General features: G+C 41.1%; 1 pseudogene; it reads left to right on the forward strand.

The window, feature by feature from the left end:
• The first annotated feature begins 887 nt into the window (after positions 1–887).
• Positions 888–5,648, forward strand: LOC124648088 (annotated as a pseudogene).
• Positions 5,649–7,593: the final 1,945 nt, after the last annotated feature.

The raw sequence follows: 7,593 nt of genomic DNA on the forward strand, positions 1-7,593 counted from the left end.
GTCGTCCAACCCACCTACGTCCTTCGTCGTTTGCCCTCCCGCGTGCGCTGACAGGTGGGCCAAGCCAGCAGGAAACCTCCTCGTTGTGCCCCAACCCCCAACCCCAATCCCTGGATCCGATCTCACGATACCAGGGGCAGGCGGAGGCCGCCGCCGTTGTGCTCCTCCTGCCGCTCACCCCTAGGCCTGCAGGTGGGAGCGGGCTGACCACAGCGCCGCCAGCCCATCCCGAGTAATTTGCGTCAGTGGCGCCCACCAGTACGCCCGCTACCGCCGCCGCACCGCTACATCGAGACCTGCCATGGCTGTGGGCGCCTTCACCGCATGAATTATCCAGCCGCTGCAACCCTCTTCAGCGACTTGGTCTCCCAAGCAGCTGAGGTCCGTTGAGATCCGTGGGGAGGAGTCGGCGGGCGGCGAGGTCCTCGAGGATTCGCACGCATCCGGCAAGGACGTGAGGAGCCCCGCGCATCTGGCGAGATCCAGGGCGAGGCAGGAGAAGGGGATGGGCGACGCTGATGCAGGGGAGGGGCTTCGAGGCAACGGCCCCGTCGTTCGCGGCCGAGCACGCCCCGGGCGCCGTCGTGAACGTAATTGCGTGGCACGGCCGTCTCGCCGGAGAGCAAGCAGCAGTACGGCCATGGCCAGACGCAAGCGAGTGCGTGGACTGGAGCCATTGTGACATCTCGCGTCGTCGAGTACGCGCTCTGCCGCTGCCGAGCCGACGCCGTGCTGGCCTTATCGCGGAAGTCGCCGTGCGTCCCGCCGGTTCTCCCGTCCCAGCCGCCTCGCCGAAGAGAAAGCAGCAGCACGGCTGATCGCCGAAGAGAATTCCACGCCACCAAGGAGGTTCCCGCCTGCTTCCTAGAATCCGCGAGGAGGCTGGAGCTTCCGGTTCACTTTTGCTACAGACCTCGTTATGTGTTCCGTGTTACAGTATTATTTACTGGATGCTAACCATGCTGTTGTTCAGGTCGCGAAAGGAAAGTCTTGAGCGTGCCAGGGAACATGAAGCAGCTGGGAACTCACGTGCTGCTTATGAGTGTTATCAGAAAGCTGTTGACATTACGCCTAAAATTGCTTCTGATCTGATCCAGGTACAGATGCAAATTCCATGTATTGCTATCAGCTGGTTACCATCATACTTAGTTACCACCTATTTGAAGCAGTTTCTACCAGAATGTGAACGTTTATTTGGCTATGCATCATGCAATGCAGGTACTGAAGCAAGAAAAGGTTGATTATATTGTTGCGCCTTATGAAGCGGATGCACAAATGACATTCTTATCTCGTAAACAAACTTGTTGATGCTGTAATTACCGAGGATTCAGATTTGATACCGTTTGGTTGTTCTAGAGTAAGCGCACTGCTACAACCCTTTTTCTGCCATCAACTTCCAGAATCTTTCTTTTTATTACCCTGGTATCATGTTTGGTAGTTGGATGACTGCCTCCTGTGAGAGCATTCTTTGTATTCTAATTTTTATGTATCTTCTTGTAACGTGCAGATTATTTTTAAGATGGACAAATTTGGGCAAGGTGTTGAATTCCAGATTACACGATTAGAACGAAACAGGGAGTTGGACTTGAATGGATTCACAAAACAAATGTTGCTAGAGATGTGTATTTTAAGTGGCTGTGACTATCTTCCATCGTTACCTGGAATGGGTGTGAAACGTGCTCATGCACTCATCCAAAAGCTCAAGAGTTACGAGAAGGTAAATCCTGTCTTCTCTGCGTCTATTGAACATTTGAGCATACTACTTCACTATTTCATGAAAAAAAGGAAACCAAGTGTGGCATGGCCGTCCTACAAGATAAGGAAGGACGCATTATGCGCATGCAGAATAAATAGTTCTAGAAATGGCTACAGTGGGCAAAACAAAAAGTTCATTGGTCCATCAACTTTTATGAGGCTATTATTTGGTTAGTTATTCAACATTCAAAACCTGTATTTCAAATAGGAATATTGTTTAAATAGTCATGCAACTAAATGAACAATAACTGCTGAGCTTTTAGCTTTCTGTCGTGTTTCTAATTTTACGATTTAGAAACTTCTCCACAAGTTAATGGCATGTATGCTTTCAGGTAATCAAGCACTTGAGGTACAGTGCTGTTTCTGTTCCACCTCAGTATGAAGAAAACTTCAAGAAGGCAATATGGGCATTTCAGTTTCAAAGGGTCTATGATCCTGCGACGGAAGATATTGTTCATTTGTCCGGCATTCCTCATGGCCTCAGTGAAGATGACTTTCTGGGCCCATATCCTTGATAAACTTATGTTTATATAGTGAGATGCTATATTTCCCGCAAAAATAAGATACTATAGAAATATGACAACCTTTGCTGTAAACACTCCATAGATGGATTCCTTCCTTTATGTGGTCATTCTTTCTAATGACCAGTCACCGAGTGTATCTAGGCGATTTTTTTTTCATGACACCAATTCCTCGGTAATTCCAAACTGTTTTACCTCCAGAAGGAATATTACTTACATGCATTATAGCATTTCCTTAATTGGTCTATACATGGCTACCGCAGGCTGTTGTTAAAGGTATTGCTCTAGGAGACATTGATCCACTTACGAAGGAACTGTTTGAGGTACTCGGTCTGTTTCTGTCCTGTTCTTGTCGGGTTTCTTTCTTTCACCAGAAAAACTTTTGTTTCACTCACAAAGGAACCGTTTGAGGTACTGATCCGTTTCCTCCTGTGTAGTTCTTCTCAGATTTCTTTCTTTCACAAGAAAAACTTTTGTGTTGATGCACATTTTGTGAAAGTTATGCTTGCTTTCCCTCATGCTTTACTAATTGGTCAAGTTGGTTTGCTGGTGCTTTGTTCCTTCAAATGTAATCCATTCTACTCTGCTGAGGAGCCTCGTGCATGTAATGACATGCATATGCACAAACATAGTGCAGCACCATTACATGAAGAAAAGCAAATACCATTTCCGCATGTTTTTCTGTTTGTTAGCAACTTTCTCACTTCATTGATTAAGGAAGTCTTGAGCATAGCATTAGTGCATTACACCAGCCCAGTATAGAAGATACAAAACGGGAAATCAAATTGACATTTAGCTAGAAAACGGACAACATTCGTCACCAAAAGGGTAGAGTGGAAGTAGATACAAGTTCTCATGGTTTTGTGTTCCTTTTTGGCAATTCTTACTGAATGTACATCTCAAAAATAAAGGACTCTTACTGAATGTACTACTTTGTTATCACTTGTTATAAAAAATTATATCAGGATGCTCTTAGCTATAATGCAGGACTCTCAGATCACCAAGATGAAGTTATGTTTTCTTTCTTGATTATCTTGTTGAGATTGCCATCTGCCCTGCCTTACATATACATACCTTGCAGGCCAGCACTCAGTGCAATGCACCAGCTATGGATAAAGGTTATCCAATCAGAGTCTGTTAACCCTTCATTTGGAAAGAAGAGGCTAGATCTTCCTGTGCGGAAAAACATATTGACAAATTACTTCGTATCCTCTCAACACATCTAATTTTATTCAGAAAACTTTGCGTTATTTAAGATTTTAAGTTACTAGAGTGAGCTCCTAGCTGCAGGCATACAAATCACATTTATGAAATGCCTTGGACAAGAATCTTGTAAATTTCTGCTTCTCAAACCTGTTTGATTCATTCATGCACAGTTTTCCTACTTTATCACCCCAAATATTTTAGTCGGCAAAGGTGATGTACGAGTCGTAGTATACGATCAGAGTTCATCCACACCATCTTATTTACTAGGTTATTTTGCATCATTTCTGCACATCATTTAGCTGTCCATTGTATTGTACTATCCTTAACCCCTAGAAGGCTTAGCGTCGCTTGAGGCAAAACGGAAGTTCAGGGCACCTAAGATTACACCCAAGCAACAAAAATTGAATGAATCTTATTTGCCCAGTCCGCAGACTGAAGACTCTGGTACCCCTGATTCAGTTGATGACACTAGCTTTCCAATACATGATATTGAAACCTCAAAAAACACAAAACCTTTAATGCTGAGTTTTCTGCTCTTGAAGGGTTCCAGATGCCAATAAGGTTGCTGCTGTGTTCTCACCAGTGCAGTTGATTGGCTACGTTGGTGATGCTGAGTGCACAGTGCAATTCATCTCCCTCTCCCCTAGACAGTGTATGTCTCTCCATCCCGGATCTCCTTATTTATTTGATTTGAATAGTTTGATATATTATGAGATGTGAACGACCAGAAGTGGTTGGTAGAGTGAGCTTTTGTTCCATTGGTATTTATTCTTGGCTAATGATTATGAGATGTGAACGACCAGTGCTTTTGTTTCAAATTTGCTAATGATTTTTTCTCTACTGTATGTCTTTGACTGATTTACACATGTTCAGGGTTTACTTTGAAGGTTTGGTTTGGGTGGCGGGAGATTCCTACACTGGTGGTGACAACGGCCAACATTGGTGCAGGAGGATTCAGTGGGTGTCTCTGTTGTAGGTGAATCTTCCTTTGTTTTATTATTTTGTCATGATGCTAATATAATAACCATCCTTTGATTTTTCATCTCGAATGTGAATATGCATTTCCTAATAGCCTTTATATTTGTGCATCTACTGTCCTAATCTCTTTTGAACATGTAGCATTTCCTCCGCCTGAGAGAAACAATGTCTGGTTGAAGTTACTTCAGGGTTTGTGGATAAATGACTTACAAAAAAAGAAAACATGTTGAGTGAATTTGAATCTTTTGGTAAAGAACCGTTACAATTAAGATATCCATACCTTGTATGTTATGAACATGTTCTAAAAGCACTCTGGGTGAAAAGTGTAGTTATATAAGTAGCTTTCCTCCATTTATAGTTTTTCTCCTTAACTTTGTCCTCGTAGTTGTTATAATCCATTCTCCACTCATGTTTTTCTAACTGAAGATATTCATTTGTAGTCTCTCGACTCTCGAGAGGGTGTATGACTGTAAGTTGTGCATTGGTCCTTGTACTACAATATGTGTTTGTTATCACTTATAATATTTCAAACATGGATTATTATTTAAGACAAATCTAGCAAAAATGGTTTCAGCAAGACTGGGACATCAAGTACTTTTGTTTTCCTATTGTATTCAAATCAAATAAAGAGACATACAGTTTATTTAAAACTTCTTTTATGAAAAGGTCATAGTTTCAGTCTTATTTCTATGCATTTTTTTCTTCTGAAAAACACACTTCCCTTTATATCTGTCTAATTACTAGCCCCATTCTTACTCTAAGTAAACATTGGTTTAAGGGTCTTGTGAACACAACATAAATTATAATGGTACTGCATATATTCAGGAGAAAATACGTGGAAGCTAGAAGAGAGTATTACTGCATATTATTCAAATGAAGTATACTACATATCTATACATGTCTTTTACTATCTCTAGCTACCCAAACTGATCGATCGCCTCCATGGGAAAAAGCAAAGCAAATTTTGCATCCTGGGAGCATTGTGGCAATGGCAGACATCAAAAGAAAAATGTCTCCACCCATGGAATCATTTTTGTCTAAAAATTCTATTTGCCGAGCCGCGTCGATTTTCAACAGCAACTATTATAGATGGCTCTACTGGACATGGAAATTTAAAGGCCCATTCATTATATTCTGCACTCCAACCATCTAACACTAGGGAATTAAGATCGAGGTTACCAAAGTAATAGGGAAATACATATATTTGGTAGAGCCTTGTGTTTATGAATTGCTTTTTGGTAGAGCTCCTGGAGCGATATTTTTGCACCTCTTTGATCATGGTCATTGTGTATTTTTGTACTCGGAAAGATCCGCACAAAGTTCTTCATGTTATTTAATTTTGTCTCTTGCATACAACAAGAAGTATGTATACCCAACAAGAAGTATATGTATTTGGTGAATTGCAGATCAAGGAATCTACATAAGGAGAAGAAGAGGGGCTGGTTGAGTGTTGCAGACTGCAGATCAAGGAATCTACATCAACAATTAGCTATTGAGCCAAATGCCCATATCTAGGTGCTTTTGTTCCTTGTATTGACTGTTTTCTGCAAATTATTGTCTTACTATCATGATGTAGTTCTCCGACTGTTTTTTAAGGGTAAAACAACCCCACTGCAATTTTTATTGATTAATATAAAGGAGTTTACAATGTACAAGAACTACAAAGAAAGAAAGTAGAAAAACAAGAACTAGAAATGATTTGTAGTTCTTCGACTTTTACAAATAAATAATTTGTGGTGTGAATTTTATAGTTCAAAGAGCATCAATATATTATCTTTAATAGGTTACTTTTGAAATACAATGAATTCTTAGCTTTTTCTTGTCAACAAGGACCTTTTTTGTCATCTCTCCCCACGGCCTTGTACGGACCGGTCCTGATGCCATAGGGCAACGACATGGTATCTGCATTTTAACCATTTTTTGCTTGTTTACATGTGTTATTGCCCCGTAGCAACGCACGGGCATTTGTACTAGTATTCTAAGAAGACTCAAGCGTCTAAGCTTGGGGATGCCCAAGGCATCCCCTTCTTCATCGACAACATCATCAGGTTCCTCCCCTGAAACTACATTTTTATTCCGTCACATCTTATGCATTTTGCTTGGAGCGTCGGTTCGCTTTAGTTTTTGTTTTGTTTGAATAAAATTGGATCCTAGCATTCACTTTGTGGGAGAGAGACACGCTCCGCTGTTGCATATGGACAAATATGTCCTTAGGCTTTACTCATAATATTCATGGCGAAGTTTCTTCTTCGTTAAATTGTTATATGGTTGGAATTGGAAAATGCTACATGTAGTAATGCTAAAAATGTCTTGGGTAATGTGATACTTGGCAATTGTTGTGCTCATGTTTAAGCTCTTGCATCATATACTTTGCACCCATTAATGAAGAAATACTTAGAGCTTGCTAATTTGGTTTGCATATTTGGTTTCTCTAGAGTCTAGATAATATCTAGTATTGAGTTTTGAACAACAAGGAAGACGGTGTAGAGTCTTATAATGTTTGCAATATGTCTCTTATGTGAGTTTTGCTGCACTGGTTCATCCTTGTGTTTGTTTCAAATAACCTTGCTAGCCTAAACCTTGTATCGAGAGGGAATACTTCTCATGCATCCAAAATACTTGAGCCAACCACTATGCCATTTGTGTCCACCATACCTACCTACTACATGGTATTTTTCCGCCATTCCAAAGTAAATTGCTTGAGTGCTACCTTTAAAATTCCATCATTCGCCTTTACAATATATAGCTCATGGGACAAATAGCCTTAAAAAACTATTGTGGTATTGAATATGTACTTATGCACTTTATCTCTTATTAAGTTGCTTGTTGTGCGATAACCATGTTCCTGGGGACGCCATCAACTACTCCTTGTTGAATATCATGTGAGTTGCTATGCATGTTCGTCTTGTCTGAAGTAAGGGAGATCTACCACCATATGGTTAAGCATGCATATTGTTAGAGAAGAACATTGGGCCGCTAACTAAAGCCATGAATCATGGTGGAAGTTTCAGTTTTGGACACATATCCTCAATCTCCGAGTGAGAATAATAATTGTTGTTACATGCTTATGCATTAAAGAGGAGTCCATTATCTGTTGTTCATGTTGTCCCGGTATGGGTGTCTAAGTTGAAGA

The sequence above is a fragment of the Lolium rigidum genome, chromosome 4 (assembly GCF_022539505.1).
Source record: "Lolium rigidum isolate FL_2022 chromosome 4, APGP_CSIRO_Lrig_0.1, whole genome shotgun sequence".
In the NCBI taxonomy this organism is placed as follows: domain Eukaryota; kingdom Viridiplantae; phylum Streptophyta; class Magnoliopsida; order Poales; family Poaceae; genus Lolium; species Lolium rigidum.